The sequence below is a fragment of the Coregonus clupeaformis genome, unplaced genomic scaffold (assembly GCF_020615455.1).
Source record: "Coregonus clupeaformis isolate EN_2021a unplaced genomic scaffold, ASM2061545v1 scaf0052, whole genome shotgun sequence".
NCBI lineage: Eukaryota > Metazoa > Chordata > Actinopteri > Salmoniformes > Salmonidae > Coregonus > Coregonus clupeaformis.
This window is the reverse complement of record NW_025533507.1, coordinates 860,001-882,154: the sequence shown is the minus strand read 5'-3', so window position 1 is coordinate 882,154 and position 22,154 is coordinate 860,001. Positions and strand designations below refer to the sequence as shown.

The 22,154-nt window shown below is 47.2% G+C and overlaps 1 pseudogene; it reads left to right on the top strand.

The window, feature by feature from the left end:
- LOC123483243 overlaps positions 1-22,154 on the top strand; it is a 176,718-nt pseudogene that overhangs the window by 148,242 nt on the left and 6,322 nt on the right.

Below are 22,154 nucleotides of genomic sequence, written 5' to 3'. Positions count from 1 at the left end.
CGTCTCACAAAGACACGGCGGTTGGAACCAAAAATGTGGACTCATCAGACCAAAGGACAGATTTCCACCGGTCTAATATCCTTTATTAGTGGTTTCTTTGCAGCAATTCAACCATGAAGGCCTGATTCATGCAGTCTCTTCTGAACAGTTGATGTTGAGATGTGTCTGTTCCTTGAACTCTGAAGCATTTATTTGTTGCAGTATGTTGCAGTATGTTGCGCTATGTTGCAGTATGTTGCAAAATGTTGCGCTATGTTGCAGTATGTTGCAGTGTTTTGCGGTATGTTGCAGTATGTTGCGTTATGTTGCAGTATGTTGCAGTGTTTTGCGGTATGTTGCAGTATGTTGCAGTATGTTGCGCTATGTTGCAGTATGTTGTGCTATGTTGCAGTATGTTGCGATATGTTGTAGTATGTTGCGGTATGTTGCAGTGTTTTGCCGTATGTTGCGGTATGTTGCGTTATGTTGCAGTATGTTGCAGTATGTTGCGCTATTTTGCAGTATGTTGCGCTATGTTGCAGTATGTTGCAGTGTTTTGCAGTATGTTGCGCTATGTTGCAGTATGTTGCGCTATGTTGCAGTATGTTGCGCTATGTTGCAGTATGTTGCGATATGTTGTAGTGGGGGATTTAATGTATGTTTATTCCTATTAGCCCCCCTCCTTTCCTCTATTGTCTTGTCGGCAATATCCATCATGCAGCGTTCACACTATCACTAATACTAATACTATCACTATCACTAACACTATCACTAATACTAATACTATCACTATCACTAACACTATCACTAATACTTTCACTAATACTATCACTATCACTAATACTATCACGAACACTAACATTATCACTATCGCTATTACTAACACTATCACGATCACTAACACTATCACTATCACTAACACTAACACTATCACTAACACTTTTACTATCACTAACAGTAACACTATCACTTTTACTAACACTATCACTATCACTAACACATTATCACTAACACACTATCACTAACACTAATACTATCACTAACACACTATCAATCTATTAACCATTAGAGCTACTGTACTTCTCTATCGCTCCCAATTCATTTAAATTCAATAAGCTTTATTGGCATGACGTAACAATGTACATATTGCCAAAGAATACTTTGGATATTAAGTGATACACAGAGGACCAAACCCACACACACCTCAGACCAGAAACCCTATCTCTACTATCAGAGTATAAACACACCTCAGACCAGAAACCCTATCTCTACTATCAGAGTATAAACACACCTCAGAACAGAAACCCTATCTCTACTATCAGAGTATAAACACACCTCAGACCAGAAACCCTATCTCTACTATCAGAGTATAAACACACCTCAGACCAGAAACCCTATCTCTACTATCAGAGTATAAACACACCTCAGACCAGAAACCCTATCTCTACTATCAGAGTATAAACACACCTCAGACCAGAAACCCTATCTCTACTATCAGAGTATAAACACACCTCAGACCAGAAACCCTATCTCTACTATCAGAGTATAAACACACCTCAGACCAGAAACCCTATCTCTACTATCAGAGTATAAACACACCTCAGAACAGAAACCCTATCTCTACTATCAGAGTATAAACACACCTCAGACCAGAAACCCTATCTCTACTGTCAGAGTATAAACACACCTCAGACCAGAAACCCTATCTCTACTATCAGAGTATAAACACACCTCAGACCAGAAACCCTATCTCTACTGTCAGAGTATAAACACACCTCAGAACAGAAACCCTATCTCTACTATCAGAGTATAAACACACCTCAGACCAGAAACCCTATCTCTACTATCAGAGTATAAACACACCTCAGAACAGAAACCCTATCTCTACTATCAGAGTATAAACACACCTCAGAACAGAAACCCTATCTCTACTATCAGAGTATAAACACACCTCAGACCAGAAACCCTATCTCTACTATCAGAGTATAAACACACCTCAGACCAGAAACCCTATCTCTACTATCAGAGTATAAACACACCTCAGACCAGAAACCCTATCTCTACTATCAGAGTATAAACACACCTCAGAACAGAAACCCTATCTCTACTATCAGAGTATAAACACACCTCAGACCAGAAACCCTATCTCTACTATCAGAGTATAAACACACCTCAGACCAGAAACCCTATCTCTACTATCAGAGTATAAACACACCTCAGACCAGAAACCCTATCTCTACTATCAGAGTATAAACACACCTCAGAACAGAAACCCTATCTCTACTATCAGAGTATAAACACACCTCAGAACAGAAACCCTATCTCTATTATCAGAGTATAAACACACCTCAGACCAGAAACCCTATCTCTACTATCAGAGTATAAACACACCTCAGACCAGAAACCCTATCTCTACTATCAGAGTATAAACACACCTCAGACCAGAAACCCTATCTCTACTATCAGAGTATAAACACACCTCAGAACAGAAACCCTATCTCTACTATCAGAGTATAAACACACCTCAGACCAGAAACCCTATCTCTACTATCAGAGTATAAACACACCTCAGACCAGAAACCCTATCTCTACTATCAGAGTATAAACACACCTCAGAACAGAAACCCTATCTCTACTATCAGAGTATAAACACTCAGAACAGAAACCCTATCTCTACTATCAGAGTATAAACACACCTCAGAACAGAAACCCTATCTCTACTATCAGAGTATAAACACACCTCAGACCAGAAACCCTATCTCTGCTATCAGAGTATAAACACACCTCAGAACAGAAACCCTATCTCTACTATCAGAGTATAAACACACCTCAGAACAGAAACCCTATCTCTACTATCAGAGTATAAACACACCTCAGAACAGAAACCCTATCTCTACTATCAGAGTATAAACACACCTCAGACCAGAAACCCTATCTCTACTATCAGAGTATAAACACACCTCAGAACAGAAACCCTATCTCTACTATCAGAGTATAAACACACCTCAGAACAGAAACCCTATCTCTACTATCAGAGTATAAACACACCTCAGAACAGAAACCCTATCTCTACTATCAGAGTATAAACACACCTCAGAACAGAACCCCCTATCTCTACTATCAGAGTATAAACACACCTCAGACCAGAAACCCTATCTCTACTATCAGAGTATAAACACACCTCAGAACAGAAACCCTATCTCTACTATCAGAGTATAAACACACCTCAGAACAGAAACCCTATCTCTACTATCAGAGTATAAACACACCTCAGACCAGAAACCCTATCTCTACTATCAGAGTATAAACACACCTCAGACCAGAAACCCTATCTCTACTATCAGAGTATAAACACACCTCAGACCAGAAACCCTATCTCTACTATCAGAGTATAAACACACCTCAGAACAGAAACCCTATCTCTACTATCAGAGTATAAACACACCTCAGACCAGAAACCCTATCTCTACTATCAGAGTATAAACACACCTCAGACCAGAAACCCTATCTCTACTATCAGAGTATAAACACACCTCAGACCAGAAACCCTATCTATACTATCAGAGTATAAACACACCTCAGACCAGAAACCCTGTCTCTACTATCAGAGTATAAACACACCTCAGACCAGAAACCCTATCTCTACTATCAGAGTATAAACACACCTCAGACCAGAAACCCTATCTCTACTATCAGAGTATAAACACACCTCAGAACAGAAACCCTATCTCTACTATCAGAGTATAAACACACCTCAGACCAGAAACCCTATCTCTACTATCAGAGTATAAACACACCTCAGACCAGAAACCCTATCTCTACTATCAGAGTATAAACACACCTCAGACCAGAAACCCTATCTCTACTATCAGAGTATAAACACACCTCAGACCAGAAACCCTATCTCTACTATCAGAGTATAAACACACCTCAGAACAGAAACCCTATCTCTACTATCAGAGTATAAACACACCTCAGACCAGAAACCCTATCTCTACTATCAGAGTATAAACACACCTCAGACCAGAAACCCTATCTCTACTATCAGAGTATAAACACACCTCAGAACAGAAACCCTATCTCTACTATCAGAGTATAAACACACCTCAGAAACTGATTGAAAATTGAAAATAAACTTTTCTGCTGGTCTGTTTTTTTTATCTGTCCAATGAATGGACGGATGGATGGACTGATTGATTTACCTTTATCATGCTGAACTGTCAAGGTCAATGTCCACACACATTAACTCCTCCACCCTTTGTCTGTCTGTCTGTCTGTCTCCAGGTGATCTCCCAGCTGAGGATACTGAGCCGCTCGGAAGCAGCAGGATCAAAGTTCGACAGAGAGATCTGGTCCAATGGCCTCTCTCCTGTCCTCAACCTATGGAAGAAACTCAACCAGGTAACTCTCTCTCTCTCTTTCTCTCTCCCTCTCTGCTCGCTCCTCTTTCTACCTGACAGCTGCTGTGTGTTTGTCTGTGCGTGCTTGCTTGCTAATGTGTGTGTTGGCCGATGGCTGCTCACTCCTCGGTTTTGCTAGTGTATGCAGTTGCTTAGAAACCACCACCTTTCAAATCACTGAAATGTCCCCTTTTGTGTTAAATAATTTAGCCCTTCTCTCTCTCTCTCTCCCTCCTCATTCACCGCTTTCTCTCTCTCTCTTTCTCTCTCTCTCTCTCTCTCTTCCCCCCCTCCATTAGTGTATGTCTTGTTCTGTGGGCCTGAAAACATTATATGTTATGTGTATCGTACGTGTACTGTTGATGTACATGTGTCCTCCTAGTCTCACAGCTGCTGTTGTTGTTTGTTGATTGGTCATTGAGGTGACTGAAGTGTTTTCTGATTGGCTATAATAAGGTCTGTCTTTAGGAGACAGAAGAGAATAGGAGACTGGACTTAGTTTTTTCTTTGTAAACAAGCTTATTTTATGTTAATGATACCCCAGGAGCCATTAATTTGTTTTGTCGTGTCTCCTCTGCCCAATTTGTCTGTCTTTAAGTAAATGCTTCATCCTTAACTGGGTGTGGATTCACCAGAGCATTGAGGTGCAAAATCCCCAAATATTTGAACAGTCATGCACCACCACCACTGCTGATTCTGATATATCTGTGGATATGGAGGTGTTTTTCACTTGGGTCCATACTAACAGTTGTTCTCTGTGGATATGGAAGTGTTTGTCTCTTGGGTCCATACAAACAGTGGTTCTCTGTGGAAACGGAAGTGTTTGGCACTCGGGTCCATACTAACAGTGGTTCTCTGTGGATATGGAAGTGTTTATCACTTGGGTCCATACTAACAGTGGTTCTCTGTGGATACGGAAGTGTTTATCACTTGGGTCCATACTAACAGTGGTTCTCTGTGGATACGGAAGTGTTTGTCACTTGGGTCCATACTAACAGTGGTTCTCTGTGGATCCAGAAGTGTTTGTCACTTGGGTCCATACTAACAGTGGTTCTCTGTGGATACGGAAGTGTTTGTCACTTGGGTCCATACTAACAGTGGTTCTCTGTGGATCCAGAAGTGTTTATCACTTGGGTCCATACTAACAGTGGTTCTCTGTGGATACGGAAGTGTTTGTCACTTGGGTCCATACTAACAGTGGTTCTCTGTGGATCCAGAAGTGTTTGTCACTTGGGTCCATACTAACAGTGGTTCTTTGTGGATCCAGAAGTGTTTGTCACTTGGGTCCATACTAACAGTGGTTCTCTGTGGATACGGAAGTGTTTGTCACTTGGGTCCATACTAACAGTGGTTCTCTGTGGATACGGAAGTGTTTGTCACTTGGGTCCATACTAACAGTGGTTCTCTGTGGATCCAGAAGTGTTTGTCACTTGGGTCCATACTAACAGTGGTTCTCTGTGGATCCAGAAGTGTTTGTCACTTGGGTCCATACTAACAGTGGTTCTCTGTGGATCCAGAAGTGTTTGTCACTTGGGTCCATACTAACAGTGGTTCTCTGTGGATCCAGAAGTGTTTGTCACTTGGGTCCATACTAACAGTGGTTCTCTGTGGATCCAGAAGTGTTTGTCACTTGGCTCCATACTAACAGTGGTTCTCTGTGGATACGGAAGTGTTTGTCACTTGGCTCCATACTAACAGTGGTTCTCTGTGGATCCAGAAGTGTTTGTCACTTGGGTCCATACTAACAGTGGTTCTCTGTGGATCCAGAAGTGTTTGTCACTTGGCTCCATACTAACAGTGGTTCTCTGTGGATACGGAAGTGTTTGTCACTTGGCTCCATACTAACAGTGGTTCTCTGTGGATCCAGAAGTGTTTGTCACTTGGGTCCATACTAACAGTGGTTCTCTGTGGATCCAGAAGTGTTTGTCACTTGGGTCCATACTAACAGTGGTTCTCTGTGGATACGGAAGTGTTTGTCACTTGGCTCCATACTAACAGTGGTTCTCTGTGGATCCAGAAGTGTTTGTCACTTGGATCAATACTAACAGTGGTTCTCTGTGGATACGGAAGTGTTTGTCACTTGGGTCCATACTAACAGTGGTTCTCTGTGGATACGGAAGTGTTTGTCACTTGGGTCCATACTAACAGTGGTTCTCTGTGGATCCAGAAGTGTTTGTCACTTGGGTCCATACTAACAGTGGTTCTCTGTGGATCCAGAAGTGTTTGTCACTTGGGTCCATACTAACAGTGGTTCTCTGTGGATCCAGAAGTGTTTGTCACTTGGGTCCATACTAACAGTGGTTCTCTGTGGATCCAGAAGTGTTTGTCACTTGGGTCCATACTAACAGTGGTTCTCTGTGGATCCAGAAGTGTTTGTCACTTGGGTCCATACTAACAGTGGTTCTCTGTGGATCCAGAAGTGTTTGTCACTTGGCTCCATACTAACAGTGGTTCTCTGTGGATCCAGATAATGTATTCAGTGTGTGTCCCTGTGTTGTTTACTCCAATATAATTCAAGTCTCTGTAAAGCTGATTAAGTTTCTTCATCTTGTGTGTATTCCCTCTTTTTGTAACCATTCCCCCTGTTAGTCTCTCATGTGGGTAATGAGTTTATTTAATGATTCATGTTGCTATAGTGGAGGAGTGTTGGTATGTTGCGGACGTCATTGTTCTTTCTTCAGGACCAGGCTATGACATCATTACTATGTATTATTTTCTGAGAGTAAGAATAGGCTACACCTACACACACACCGTTGTTATGTTTGATATCAATACGAGAATTATGCATTGTGTTAATGTTTTTTTTATATGGGTGTCGCTTGACATCCCAGAATCTTGGGCAGCACCCCGCTGGTTTTAATTAATGGCGGGTCCCTCATCGGATCCCTGTAAAACCTCATTAGCATATCTTACCCAGCCTGCACCAGGGGGAGAGAATACAACACAAACTACAGAAAGAATAATAGAGGGGAAGGAGGACAGTATCTCTGTTTTATTGTCTTAGGAGAGAGTGATCCTGTCAATACAGGAGTTTTTGCTAAATGAATTCACTCCTTTCTCTCTGTGACTTTGGGAGGGAGTCGAGGAGATCATTGGTTTGCATATTATGTTGTTCACTGGTTTCACTGTAAACATGAAACACAACACTTTGACGACTCTTTTTGGTGTGTGTGCGTGTGCGTGCGTGTGTGTGGGTGTAGTGTGTGTAGTGTGTGCGTGTGTGTGTGTGTGTGTGTGTGTGTGTTTGTGTAGTGCGAGCCTGTGTGTGTCAAGCCCAGCCCCCTGACGGTACCAGATATGAATGCTCCATTCCATTGGTCAGTCTACAGTGGTGTATTAACCAGCTCAACAAGGACTAGCAACTAATGACCAGCTAATTACTCCTCCTACTACCTCCTAGCAGCTAGCTAATCACCTCTCTAGTAATCTCCTATTAATCATCTGTTGGCATTAAGCTAGGGGGGTGGCATGCATTTTACACAGCAACTGGGACTAGTTAGTCATTTAGATACAAGTCATTTAATTATCCTCTCTCTCTTTCTCTTCATCTCTCTCTCTCTCTCTCTCTCTCTCTCTCTCTCTCTCTCTCTCTCTCTCTCTCTCTCTCTCTCTCTCTCACTCTCTCTCTCTCTCTCTCGGTCTATCTATCTATCGCTCTCTCTCAGGGCTCGTCTCTCATCCATCAAAAAGTTGCCCCACCCACTGAAGGTCAGGGGTCACCTGTCTTGTCCTTCATTGTTCTGGAACAGTTCAATGCTATCCGATTGGTCCAGGGGATCCACCAGTCCCTGGCTGCACTGAGTAAGGTGATCAGAGGGACTTCGCTGCTCACTGCTGACGTCCACAAACTGGCCACTGCTCTACTCAACCAGGAGGTACTGTGTGCATGTGTGTTACCAAACCAAATCAAATCCAATTTTATTTGCCACATGCGCCGAATACAACAGGTGTAGACCTTACAGTGAAATGCTTACTTACAAGCCCTTAACCAACAATGCAGTTTTAAGAAAATAAAAAAAAGTGTTATGTAAAAAATAGATAACAAAAAAATAGAGTCAATGTGCGGGGGCACCGGTTAGTCGAGGTAATTTAGGTAATATGTACATCTGGGTAGAGTTAAAGTGACTATGCATAGATAATTATCAGAGAGTAGCTGTAGCGTAAAAGAGGGGGTGGGGGGGCAGTGCAAATAGTATGGGTAGCCATGATTAGCTGTTCAGGAGTCTTATGGCTTGGGGGTAGAAGCTGTTGAGAAGCCTTTTGGACCTAGACTTGGCGCTCCGGTACCGCTTGCCGTGCGGTAGCAGAGAGAACAGTCTATAACTAGGGTGGCTGGAGTCTTTGACAATTTTTTAGGGCCTTCCTCTGACACCGCCTGGTATAGAGGTCCTGGATGGCAGGAAGCTTGGCCCCAGTGATGTACTGGGCCGTACGCACTACCCTCTGTAGTGCCTTGCGGTCGGAGGCCGAGCAGTTGCCATACCAGGCAGAGATGCAACCAGTCAGGATGCTCTCGATGGTGCAGCTGTAGAACTTTTTGAGGATCTGAGGACCCATGCCAAATCTTTTCAGTCTCCTGAGGGGGAATAGGCTTTGTCGTGCCCTCTTCACGACTGTCTTGGTGTGTTTGGACCATGATAGTTTGTTAGTGATGTGGACACCAAGGAACATGAAGCTCTCAACCTGTTCCACTACAGCCCCGTCGATGAGAATGGGGGCGTGCTCAGTCCTCTTTTTTTTTCCTGTAGTCCACAATCATCTCCTTTGTCTTGATCACGTTGAGGGAGAGGTTTTTATCCTGGCACCACATGGCCAGGTCTCCGACCTCCTCCTTATAGGCTGTCTCATCGTTGTCGGTGATCAGGCCTACCACTGTTGTGTCGTCGGCAAACTTAATGATGGTGTTGGAGTCGTGCCTGGCCATGCAGTCATGGATGAACAGGAAGTACATGAGGGGCCCCCGTGTTGAGGATCAGCGTGGCAGATGTGTTGTTACCTACCCTTACCACCTGGGGGCGGCCCATCAGGAAGTCCAGGATCCAGTTGCAGAGGGAGGTGTTTAGTCCTAGGGTCCTTAGCTTAGTGATGAGCTTTGAGGGCACTATGGTGTTGAACGCTGAGCTGTAGTCAATGAATAGCATTCTCACGTAGGTGTTCCTCTTGTGCAGATGGGAAAGGGCAGTGTGGAGTGCAATAGAGATTGCATCATCTGTGTATCTGTTGGGGTGGTATGCAAATTGGAGTGGGTCTAGGGTTTCTGGGATAATGGTGTTGATGTGAGCCATGACCAGCATTTCAAAGCACTTCATGGCTACAGACGTGAGTGCTACGGGTAGGTAGTCATTTAGGCAAGTTATCTTAGTGTTCTTGGGCACATGGACTATGGTGGTCTGCTTGAAACATGTTGGTATTACAGACTGTCTGGGACATGTTGAAAATGTCAGTGAAGACACTTGCCAGTTGGTCAGCGCATGCTCGGAGTACACGTCCTGGTTATCCGTCTGGCCCTGCGGCCTTGTGAATGTTGACCTGCTTAAAAGTCTTACTCGAAACGGCTACGGAGAGCGTGATCACATAGTCATCCAGAACAGCTGATGCTCTCATGCGTGCTTCAGTGTTGCTTGCATCGAAGCGAGCATAGAAGTGATTTAGCTCGTCTGGTAGGCTTGTGTCACTGGGCAGCTCGCGACTGTGCTTCCCATTGTTGTCTGTAATAGTTTTCAAGCCCTGCCACATCCGACGAGCGTCAGAACCGGTGTAGTACGATTCAATCTTAGTCCTTTATTGACTCTTTGCCTGTTTGATGGTTCGTCGGAGGGCATAGCGGGATTTCTTATAAGCGTCCGGGTTAGAGTCCCGCTCCTTGAAAGCGGCAGCTCTACCCTTTAGCTCAGTGCGGATGTTGCCTGTAATCCATGGCTTCTGGTTGAGGTATGTATGTACGGTCACTGTGGGGACGACGTCATCGATGCACTTATTGATGAAGCCAGTGACTGATGTGGTGTACTCCTCATTGCTATCGGAAGAATCCCGGAACATATTCCAGTCTCTGCTAGCAAATCAGTCCTGTAGCTTAGCATCTGCGTCATCTGACCACTTCCTTATTAACCGAGTCACTGGTGCTTCCTGCTTTAGTTTTTGCTTATAAGCAGGAATCAGGAAGATAGAGTTATGGTCAGATTTGCCAAATGGAGGGCGAGGGAGAGCTTTGTATGCGTCTCTGTGTGTGGAGTAAAGGTGGTCTAGAGTAATTTTTTCCTCTGGTTGCACATTTAACATGCTGGTAGAAATTAGGTAGAACGGATTTAAGTTTCCCTGCATTAAAGTCCCCGGCCACTAGGAGCGCTGCCTCTGGATGAGCGTTTTCCTGTGTACTTATGGCCTTATACAGCTCATTGAGTGCAATCTTAGTGCCAGCATCGGTTTGTGGTGGTAAATAGACAGCTACGAAAAATATAGATGAAAACTCTCTTGGTAAATAGTGTGGTCTACAGCTTATCATGAGATACTTTACCTCAGGCGAGCAAAACCTCGAGACTTCCTTAGTATTAGATTTCAGCTGTTGTTTACAAATATACATACCCTTGTCTTACCGGAGTCAGCCGTTCTATCCTGCCGATGTAGCGTATATCCCACCAGCTGTATGTTATCCATGTCGTCGTTCAGCCACGACTCGGTGAAACATAAGATATTACAGTTGTTAATGTCCCGTTGGTAGGATAACCTTAATCTTAGGTAGTCCAATTTATTTTCAAATGATTGAACATTGGATTGATGGAAGAGGCAGTTTACTCGCTCGCCGTCGGATCCTTACAAGGCACCCTGACCTATGTCCACGATATCTCTGTCTCTTTCTCATGCAAATGATAGGGATTTGGGCCTTATCGGGTGTCTGTAGAATATCCTTCGCGTCCGACTCATTGACGAAAAAATCTTTGTCCAATACGAGGTGAGTAATCGCTGTCCTGTTATCCAGAAGCTCTTTTTGGTCATAAGAGACGGTGGCAGAAACATTATGTACAGAATAAATTACAAATAATGCGAAAAAACACACATAATAGTACAATTGGTTAGAGGGCTGTAAAACGGCAGCCATCTTCTCCGGCGCCATTAACTAATCCCATGGGCTTGGCATCAGACCATCACAGCCCTTCGGTAATGTTCCGTAATAAACCATTTATAAGGCATTTATAAAGTGAGCGTTCACCATGCGTTAATCATTACTCCCACATTTATATACCATTTACTAATCATTAGTAAGTATTTTTGCAGCCCCTAATCTAAAGTGAGCGCTATTAAATGCTTCATAAATACTTTATAAATGTTTTGAGTGACCAGTGTAATTTCCCAGCAGTACCTGGGGAAAATAATAACCACACAACACAGGATATTTAAGGAAATACACAACATGACCAACATGCTCGTCGAACATCTCATTCCAAAATCATGGGCATTAATATGGAGTTGGTCCCCCCTTTGCTGCTATAACAGCCTCCACTCTTCTGGGAACGCTTTACACTAGATGTTGGAACATTGCTGCGGGGACTTGCTTCCATTCAGCCACAAGAGCATTAGTGAGGTCGGGCACTGATGTTGGGCGATTAAGCCTGGCTCGCAGTCGGTGTTCCAATTCTGTCACGGTTCCCCAGACAGAAACCCAGAAGCAGACCAGGACAAGGAGAGTTGAACGAAGGTGAGGGTTTATTACAGATTCAAAAAGGTGCAGGATAATCCAGGGAACAGAGCGGCGGCGTGGATGAGTTGTTGAGGGTGCAGTGGTTGGTCCAATGATGGCTCGGGCAGCCGCCGACCATCAGGCAGAGGTAGGGGTGAGGTTCCGGACGAGTGACTGGAGATGGAACAAAAACGGAGGTAAGTCAACAATAAACCAACAAGGTACAAAACAACAAAACTAACGCTAGAAGCTCTAGGACTGATACTCTGATAAACCTACTGTTCATGGCTAACGATCCGCCAGGAACTGGATGTTTGGCCAGAGCCTAAGAAGGGTGATGATCAGGACCAGGTGCGCAGATTGCTGATGGGATGCAGGTGCGGAAAACAAGAGAGCTCCCGAGCGTTCCCGAACCCTCGGGAAACTGGAGATCACGAACAGGAAAAACTAGTCACCAGACAGGACCCGACTCAGACTGCCGGGATCGTTACAGTACCCCCATTAACGCCACCGGGCGGACCTCCCGAGCGCCAGGATGGAGGCGGTAGAAATCACTGATGAGGTCAGCATCTAGGACCTGTCGCCGCGGAATCCAACTCTCTCTTCAGGACCATACCCCTCCCAGTCCACGAGATACTGGAAACCCCGGCCCCGCCGTCTGGAATCCACGACGACGCACCGTGTAGGCAGGACCACCTCCGATCATCCGAGGAGGAGGAGGAGGAGGCGGAGGAGGCAACAGAGGACTGAGGAAGACAGGCTTGAGGCAGGAGACATGAAAGGTGGGATGGACTCTGAGCGCCCCTCGGTAGTTTGAGCTCGAACTGCCACTGGATTGATCACCTTCTCCACCACAAACGGACCAATGAACTTCGGTAACAACTTCCTAGACTCAGTCCGTAAAGGAAGATCCCGTGTGCCAACCAGACCCTATCTCCGATGGTGTAGGTGGGAGCGGGATCCGCGGTTCGCCTGGAGCTGATACCTCCGAAACTCAGGAGTGCCTTGGCCCGGTGCCAGTCCGTGGCAACGACTGAATATGGGCCTGGAACAGAAGGCACTGAGAGCTCCTTCTCCTGAGAAGGGAACAAGGGAGGTTGGTAGCCATACAGGCACTGGAAGGGAGACATCCCAGTGGCAGATGTAGGGAGAGTATTGTGGGCATACTCAACCCAAGGCAACTGAGAGACCCAGGAGGTGGGGTTGGAAGAGACCAGACAGCGTAGCGTGGATTCCATCTTCTGGTTGGCTCTCTCCGCCTGACCATTGGATTGGGGGTGAAAACCAGATGTGAGACTGACTGTAGCTCCAATGGCCAAACAGAAGGACTTCCAGACAGCAGAGGTAAACTGAGGGCCACGGTCGGAAACGATATCACTGGGCAAACCGTGGACCCTGAAAACCTCCCTAACCAGGATCTCGGACGCCTCCGAGGCAGAGGGAAGCTTGGCAATTGGCACAAAGTGGGCGAACTTGCTGAATCTGTCCACGATAGTCAGAACGACCGTGTTCCCCTCAGAAGCGGGCAACCCAGTGACGAAGTCCAGGGCCAGATGCGACCATGGTCGCCGGGGAATAGGAAGGGGGTGAAGTAGTCCAGAGCTGGGCCGATTGGTACTCTTATTCTGCGCACACACTGGACAGGCAGCAACAAAACCCCGAGTATCCTCGGCCATGGCAGGCCACCAAAACGTCTCGAAGAAACGCCATTGTCCGAGCCACGCCAGGGTGACAAGCCATCTTACTGGCGTGGGACCATTTGAGGACAGCAGGACGCAACCGACTCAGGCACAAACAACCGACCGGGTGGACCGTTACCGGGACCGGGCTGAGTCCGAAGGGCCGCCAGCACCTCCTCCTCAATCTTCCACATAACTGCTCCCACGACGCAGTTCCGGGGAGAATTGTCTCCGGTCTTGGACCCACTCTCCTCCGTCTTGGAGAACATCCGGGACAAGGCGTCCCGCCTTGCCGTTCTTAGATCCAGGTCGGAACGTCAGGAAAAACTTGAATCGTCCGAAAAACAACGCCCACCTGGCCTGACGGGAGTTGAGACGTTTAGCCGATTGCACGTAAGCAAGATTCTTGTGGTCAGTCCAGACAATAAACGGTTGCTCCGCCTCCAACCAGTGGCGCCACTCCTCCAAGGCAAGTTTCACCGCGAGAAGCTCCCGGTTACCCACATCGTAATTCCTCTCCGCAGGCGAAAGGCGACGAGAGTAGTAGGCGAGGGATGGAGTTTACTGTCCGTGGAGCATCGCTGCGACAGGATGGCGCCAACTCCCACATCAGACGCCTCCCACTTCAACGACGTAACTGACGGGCCGTGTCCGGTTGAGAGAGAATCGGTGCGTTGGTGAATCGCCTCTTCAAATCCAGAAACGCTCGATCCGCCTCCGGATTCCACTTGAAGGTCCTGATACTGGAAGTCAAGGCAGTTAATGGAGCGGCCACACGGCTGTAATCCCGGATGAATCTGCGGTAGAAATTCGCAAACCCCAAAAATCTCTGGAGCTGCAATCTCGCACCGGGCTGGGCCCATTCCAGAACCGCTCTAACCTTCTCCTGGTCCATCCTAATCTCTCCCCTGGAGATGATGTACCCGAGAAAGGATGTCGTGTGGGCGTGAAACTCGCACTTCTCGGCCTTCACGAACAGGCGATTCTCCAACAATCGCTGCAGAACCTGCCGGACATGCTGGACGTGGTCGGAAGGTTCCTTCGAGAAGATCAGAATGTCATCCAGGTAAACAAACACAAAGAGACCGATCATATCTCTCAGAACGCCGTTCACCATACTCTGGAATACCGCTGGAGCATTGGTCAGTCCAAACGGCATCACCTGATACTCGAGTGACCCATCGGTGTATTGAAACCCGTCAACCACTCGTCCCCCCTCTGATCCGGACCAGGTGATACGCATTGCGTAGGTCTAGCTTGGTGAACACCGTAGCACCCTGTAAGGAGTCGAAGGCAGAACTCATCAAGGGCAGGGGATACTTGTTCTTGACCGTGATGTCATTCAACCCCGATAATCAATACACGGTCGAAGAGAGCCATCCTTCTTACCCACAAAGAAGAATCCTGCCCCCCAGGGGTGATGACGAGGACGAACGAGACCAGCAGCTAGGGACTCCTTGATGTAGGTCTCCAACGCCTCACGTTCAGGTCGGGAGATACTGTATAACCTTCCCTTGGGGTAGACAGCTCCAGGAACCAGGTTGATGGCACAATCATATGGTCGGTGGGGAGGGAGTGACAGAGCCTTCTGCTTACTGAAAACTTCCCCCAAATCGTGATATGTCTCGGGAACCAGGGACAAATCTGGGGGTTTAGCCTCAATCACCTGACTGGGAACCGAATGGGGGCAGGCAGTCTCTTGAGACAGTTAGCATGACAATCAAGGCTCCAACTCGTTACCTTGCCCGTCACCCAATCGAACGTGGGATTGTGTTCCTTCAGCCAGGGGTATCCAAGGACCAGAGGAACATGGGAAGACGGCAGAATGAAGAATGAAATCATCTCAGAATGATTCCCCGACAACCGCATCTTAACCGGGTTCAGTCCTCATCGTGATACGTGCCAGACTACTGCCGTTCAGAGTGGTCGCTTCAATGGCTTCCGCAATTGCTCCTTGGAAAGCCCCAGCTGTTCCACCAACTCGCATCAAGAAAGCCCGTCGCACCTGAATCGATAAAAGCGTTAAGCGCTAAGCTCTGATTCCTGTTCACAAGGGTAGCCGAAACGGGGTCTGACAGAGGTACTGAGAGGTTGAAACTGGCTCGCTAAAAGTCCTCCCAACTTTAGCGAGCCGGGCAGTTTGACGACCGCCGGGAACAAGTGGAGATGTAATGTCCCGAGCTACCACAGTAGAGGCAGCAGTTGGTCTTACGCCTATGTTGACGCTCCTCCTTGGTTAACCCGTGCCGCCCCCACTTGCATGGGTTCAGAATCGGGAGAGAGGACCTCTCCACTAATCCATTGTGGTGGAGAATGATCGACGTGTTCTGGGTCCACCACCCGACCCGACTGGGAACTGAGAAGCTGATCGATTGGACGGACCCCCATTGCTTCTCCCTCCTTCGCTCTCGGACTCGATTATCCACCCGAATAGACAAGGCTACCAAGCTGTCCAGGTCACTAGGCTCCGGATAGGAGATCAACTCATCCTTGAGCTGCTCCGACAGACCCTGGTAAAAGGCCGCTTGCAGAGACTCCTCGTTCCACCCACTCTCCACCGCCAACGTCTTGAACTCGATCACGAAGTCGGCCACGCTGCGAGTTCCTTGGTGAAGCGAAAACAGGCGCCTAGCTGCGTCCCCTCCCGGACGGAATGGTCAAGAGCTTCCTCATCTCGGCCGTGAACCCCTGGTATGAAGCCATGCAGGGGTCTTGTCGTTCCCAAACGGCTGAAGCCCACTCCAGCGCCGACCACGCAGCAACGCAATCACAAAGGCTATCCTAGCCTTGTCTGCGGCATAAGAGTAGGGCTGTAGATCGAACACTAATCCACACTGCATAAGGAAGGAACGGCATCTTCCCAGCTCCCCCTCATCTATCCGGCGCCGGAACCTCGGGCTCACGGAAGGACACAGCTCCAGAAGCGGCAGGCGAGATGGGTGAAACCGGTAGTGGATCCTCCACCGAAACTTGCGTTGGTTCTGGACCTCCGTCAGACCGGTAGAAAGGTTCCGAACTGACAACGCGATCTCCTGTAGTACGTGCATATGATGGCCCAACATCTTCTCCTGATGGGTAATGGCATGGCGAACAGAGTCCAGGTCCGCTGGGTTCATTACTGGCCGGATCGTTCTGTCACGGTTCCTCAGACAGAACCCAGAAGCAGACCAGGACAAGGAGAGTTGAAACGAAGGTGAGGGTTTATTACAGATTCAAAAAGGTGCAGGATAATCCAGGGAACAGAGCGGGCGGCGTGGATGAGTTGTTGAGGGTGCAGTGGTTGGTCCAATGATGGCTCGGCAGCCGCCGACCATCAGGCAGAGGTAGGGTGAGGGTTCCGGACGAGTGACTGGAGATGGAACAAAAACGGAGGTAAGTCAACAATAAACCAACAAGGTACAAAACAACAAAACTAACGCTAGAAGCTCTAGGACTGATACTCTGATAAACCTACTGTTCATGGCTAACGCGATCCGGCAGGAACTGGATGTTTGGCCAGAGCCTAAGAAGGTGATGATCAGGACCAGGTGTGCAGATTGCTGATGGGATGCAGGTGCGGAAAACAAGAGAGCTCCCGAGCGTTCCCGAACCTCGGGAAACTGGAGATCACGAACAGGAAAAACTAGTCACCAGACAGGACCCGACTCAGACTGCCGGGATCGTTACAAATTCATCCCAAAGGTGTTCGATGGGGTTGAGGTCAGGGCTTTGTGCAGGCCAGTCAAGTTCTTCAACACCGATCTCGACAAACCATTTCTGTATGGACCTCGCTTTGTGCATGGGGGCAGTGTCATGCTGAAACAGGAAAGGGCCTTCCCCAAACTGTTGCCCCAAAGTTGGAAGCACAGAATCGTCTAGAATGCTGTAGCGTTAAGATTTCCTTTCACTGGAACTAAGGGGCCTAGCCCAAACCATGAAAAACAGCCCCAGACCATTATTCCTCCTCCACCAGACTTTACAGTTGGCACTATGCATTGGGGCAGGTAGCGTTCTCCTGGCATCCGTCAAACACAGATTAGTCCATCGGACTGCCAGATAGTGAAGCGTGATTCGTCACTCCAGATAATACGTTTCCACTGCTCCAGAGTCCAATGGCGGCGAGTGTGAGTGTTGCGACCAAGGACAGACGATTATTATGCGCTACGCCCTTCAGCACCCAGCGGTCCTGTTCTGTGAGCTTGTGTGGCCTACCACTTCGCGGCTGTGCCTTTGTTGCTCCTAGACGTTTCCACTTCACAATAACAGCACTTACAGTTGACCGGGGCAGCTCTAGCAGGGCAGAAATGTGAAGAACTGACTTGTTGGAAACAGTGCCACGTTGAAAGTCACTGACCTCTTCAGTAAGGCCATTCTACTGCCAATGTTTGTATGTTTGTGTGCTCGATTTTTCTTATCTCTCCTTCCCTCTTTCTTATCTCTCTTTCCCTCTTTCTTATCTCTCTTTCTTATCTCTCCTTCCCCCTTATCTCTCTTTCCCTCTTTCTTATCTCTTATCTCTCTTTCCCTATTTCTTATCTGTCCTTCCCTCTCCTTCCCTCTTTCTTCTCTCTTTTTCCCATCTCTCTTTCCCTCTTTCTTATCTCTCCCATCTCTTTCCCTATTTCTTATCTCTCCTTCCCTCTTTCTTATCTCTCCTTCCCTCTCCTTCCCTCTTTCTTATCTCTCTTTCCCATCACTCTTTCCCTCTTTCTTATCTCTCCTTCCCTCTTTTTTCCCCCCTTCTTTTTTTTAAAAACCTTTATTTAACTAGGCAAGTCAGTTAAGAATAGATTCTTATTTACAATGAAGACCTACCCCCGCTGGGCAAATTGTGCGCCTCCCTATGGGACTCCCAATTATGGCCCGATTGTGATACAGCCTGGAATAGAACCAGGGTCTGTAGTGACGCCTCTAGCACTGAGCTGCAGTGCCTTAGACCGCTGAGCCACTCAGGAGCCCTCTTTCTAATCTCTCCTTCCCTCTTTCTTATCTCTCCTTCCCTCTTTCTTATCTCTCCTTCCCTCTTTCTTATCTCTCCTTCCCTCTTTCTTATCTCTCTTTCCCATCACTCTTTCCCTCTTTCTTATCTCTCCTTCCCTCTTTTTTCCCCCCTTCTTTTTTTTTTTAACCTTTATTTAACTAGGCAAGTCAGTTAAGAATAGATTCTTATTTACAATGAAGACCTACCCCCGCTGGGCAAATTGTGCGCCTCCCTATGGGACTCCCAATTATGGCCCGATTGTGATACAGCCTGGAATAGAACCAGGGTCTGTAGTGACGCCTCTAGCACTGAGCTGCAGTGCCTTAGACCGCTGCGCCACTCAGGAGCCCTCTTTCTTATCTCTCCTTCCCTCTTTCTTATATCTCCTTCCCTCTTTCTTATCTCTCCTTCCCTCTTTCTAATCTCTCCTTCCTTCTGGTCTTCTCTCTGTTCTTGTTATCTGTTCTGCGGGACTGAGACTGCTGATGGGTCTGATGATGAGACGGCCCCGTGTTTGACTCAAGGCGCTTGATTATTTTAAAATTCTCTTCTGTGATTGGAGGAGCAGAGTTAGCCAGTTGGAGTCATTTCCCACTGCCCCACCTCTACTTTGATCCCACAGACAACATTAGTGAAGAGATACACTTTGACGTACTGTTCCAAAAACACACTCTCACACACATACACACTCACCCCTCCTTCCATGTGCTCTCCACACACTCTCACCCCTCCTTTAGTGATTTGGACACCTTGAAGGCTGGGATAAGGAGAGTGGAAAGGAGGGATAGGCAGATAGGGAGGAAGGAAGGGAGGAGGGGGATAGATTTGGCTGTTTGCCGCCTCTCCCTCCCCTTCCCATAATCCTGTGAGAGCTGCCTTAAATGCTGTCATCCCTCTCTCTCTTTCTTTCTTTCTTTCTTTCTCTCTCTCTCAATTCAATTCATTTACATTACATTTACGTCATTTAGCAGACGCTCTTATCCAGAGCGACTTACATTATATATTTTTTTTTCATACCCCCTGTGGGAATCGAACCCACAACCCTGGCGTTGCAAACACCATGCTCTATCAACTGAGCTACATCCCTGCCGGCCATTCCCTCCCCTACCCTGGACGACGCTGGGCCAATTGCGCGCCGCCCCATGGGTCTCCCGGTCACGGCCGGCTACGACAGAGCCTGGATTCGAACCAGGATCTCTAGTGGCACAGCTAGCACTGCGATGCAGTGCCTTAGACCACTGAGCCACTCAGGAGACTAATTCATCAACTCCTCATCAACTTTCTCTCTCTCTCTCTCTCTCTCTCTCTCTCTCTCTCTCTCTCGCTCTCGCTCTCGCTCTCGCTCTCGCTCTCGCTCTCGCTCTCGCTCTCGCTCTCGCTCTCGCTCTCGCTCTTGCTCTCTCTGGTCCTTACTATGAGCTAGGCTGGGCTGGGCTGGGCTAGGCTGAGCTGGGTAGAGGAGAGCAGAGACTGACAGGCAGCCGTTTAGCTCTGCTAAAGACTCTAAGCCAGAGAAACACTAGAGTTAGAGTGTGTGTGTGTGTGTGTGAGAGTGTAGTCTCTAGGGGCACAGCTTTGATCTCTTCCTAATAGCATATGGAATAAGACCTGCTACTCCTAACCTGCTCTGGGAGTTAAAGCTCTGGAAAGTGAGCCCTTCATTTTAGAACACACACACACACAGACAGACAGACAGACAGACAGACACACACACACACACACACACACACACACACACACACACACACACACACACACACACACACATCAAGAGCAGCAGCAGAGGAAAAAAGGAATCCTGTTCTCTCTCTCCTCTGTCAGTCCACCACTCACTGCTCTCCCACCTTTAATATGAATCTGATTCTCTCTCTGTGTATGTTCATCTCTCTGTCTGTCTGTCTCTGCAGTGTCCGCTGAGCTGGCAGAATAAGTGGGAGGGGCCAGAGGAACCCATGCAGTACCTGAGGGCTGTGGTGGCACGTGCTCTTGCTATACAGGTACACACACACACACACACACACACACACACACACACACACACACACATACACACACACACACATACACACACACACACACACACACACACACACACACACACACAACCACACAGGCAAGCACACACACACACACACACACACACACACACACACACACACACACACAGTTGTTGAGGTGAAATGTGTTAACGTGAGGGACCACAGATATTGTCATGGCAGGCCAGATTCACTGGTCCACACCCTCCCTCTCTCCTCTGACCAGACAGACAGATAGAGGAGGAAAAATAACAATAGACTTTTATCTCCTTCTTATCTGTTTAGTTACTACCACCACCTGTCTCTCTCTCTCTCTCTCTGTGTGTGCGTCTGAGCATATGGAGGTAGGCGGACAGTGAGACTGAAGAGAGGGAGGAGTGGAACAGCATCCTTCGTTTATGCCAGAACGCTTTTCTACTTCCAAATGTGTGTGTGTGCCTGTGACAGTCCAGTGTGCACCTTCTTGTCCTCTCATACCCTCAGTAATGTGTTCAATCCATAAACTTGCTCTCCTCTCCTCCACAAGCAGCTGATATAACCAGGGAAGATGAATTAGAGGAATTAAAGGGGTAACAGGAGAGAGACAAACTGACCTTGACACACACACACACACACACACAGAATACTAACCACCACACCTTGACACACACACACACACACACAGAATACTAACCACCACACAACACTACGTCTGCATTATTCATGCCCTGGGACAGTCTCACAGTGTGTGTGTGCATGTCGTTCTTGTGTTTATGTGTGTTTGTGTAACTAGTGCATTTGTCTTCAGTGGAAGCTTGCCCAAATCTATTTGTCAGCAAATTGAGATAGACCATGAGCTTAAAACGAATCAATTTATTATAGAGATTAAATCAGATCGTAGCTCATTCTGCTTATAGGCTGTCAGCATGTTTTTCAACTGACCTCAAATTCTGTTATTTTTGTCATTAATGACGAAGCTGCTTTCCTGCCTAAAGTTGATTAAGGTGAACAAAATGGAATCATGCAGTTTTCTTCTTACTGTTGATTTTCTCCCTGGTGTTGTACCATACAAAGAGGAGGATGCCATGTATTCACTCGGGGGCTGCCGAGTGGCGCAGCGGTCTAAGGCACTGCATCTCAGTGCTAGAGGCGTCACTACAGACCCTGGTTCAATTCCAGGCTGTATCACAATCCGGACGTGATTGGGAGTCCCATCGGTCAGTGCACAATTGGCCCAACGTCGTCCGGGTTTGGCCGGGGTAGGCCGTCATTGTAAATAAGAACTGACTTGCCTAGTTAAATGAAAGTTAATTAAAAAATACAAAAATTAAAATGTCTGGTCTGCAGAGGACTACTTCAGTGTAGATGTGCTCTTGGTTACTGCTTACACAAACACACACACAGTGCCTGCAGCGGGAGGTAATTGAGGTCAGGGTTGTTTCTGCA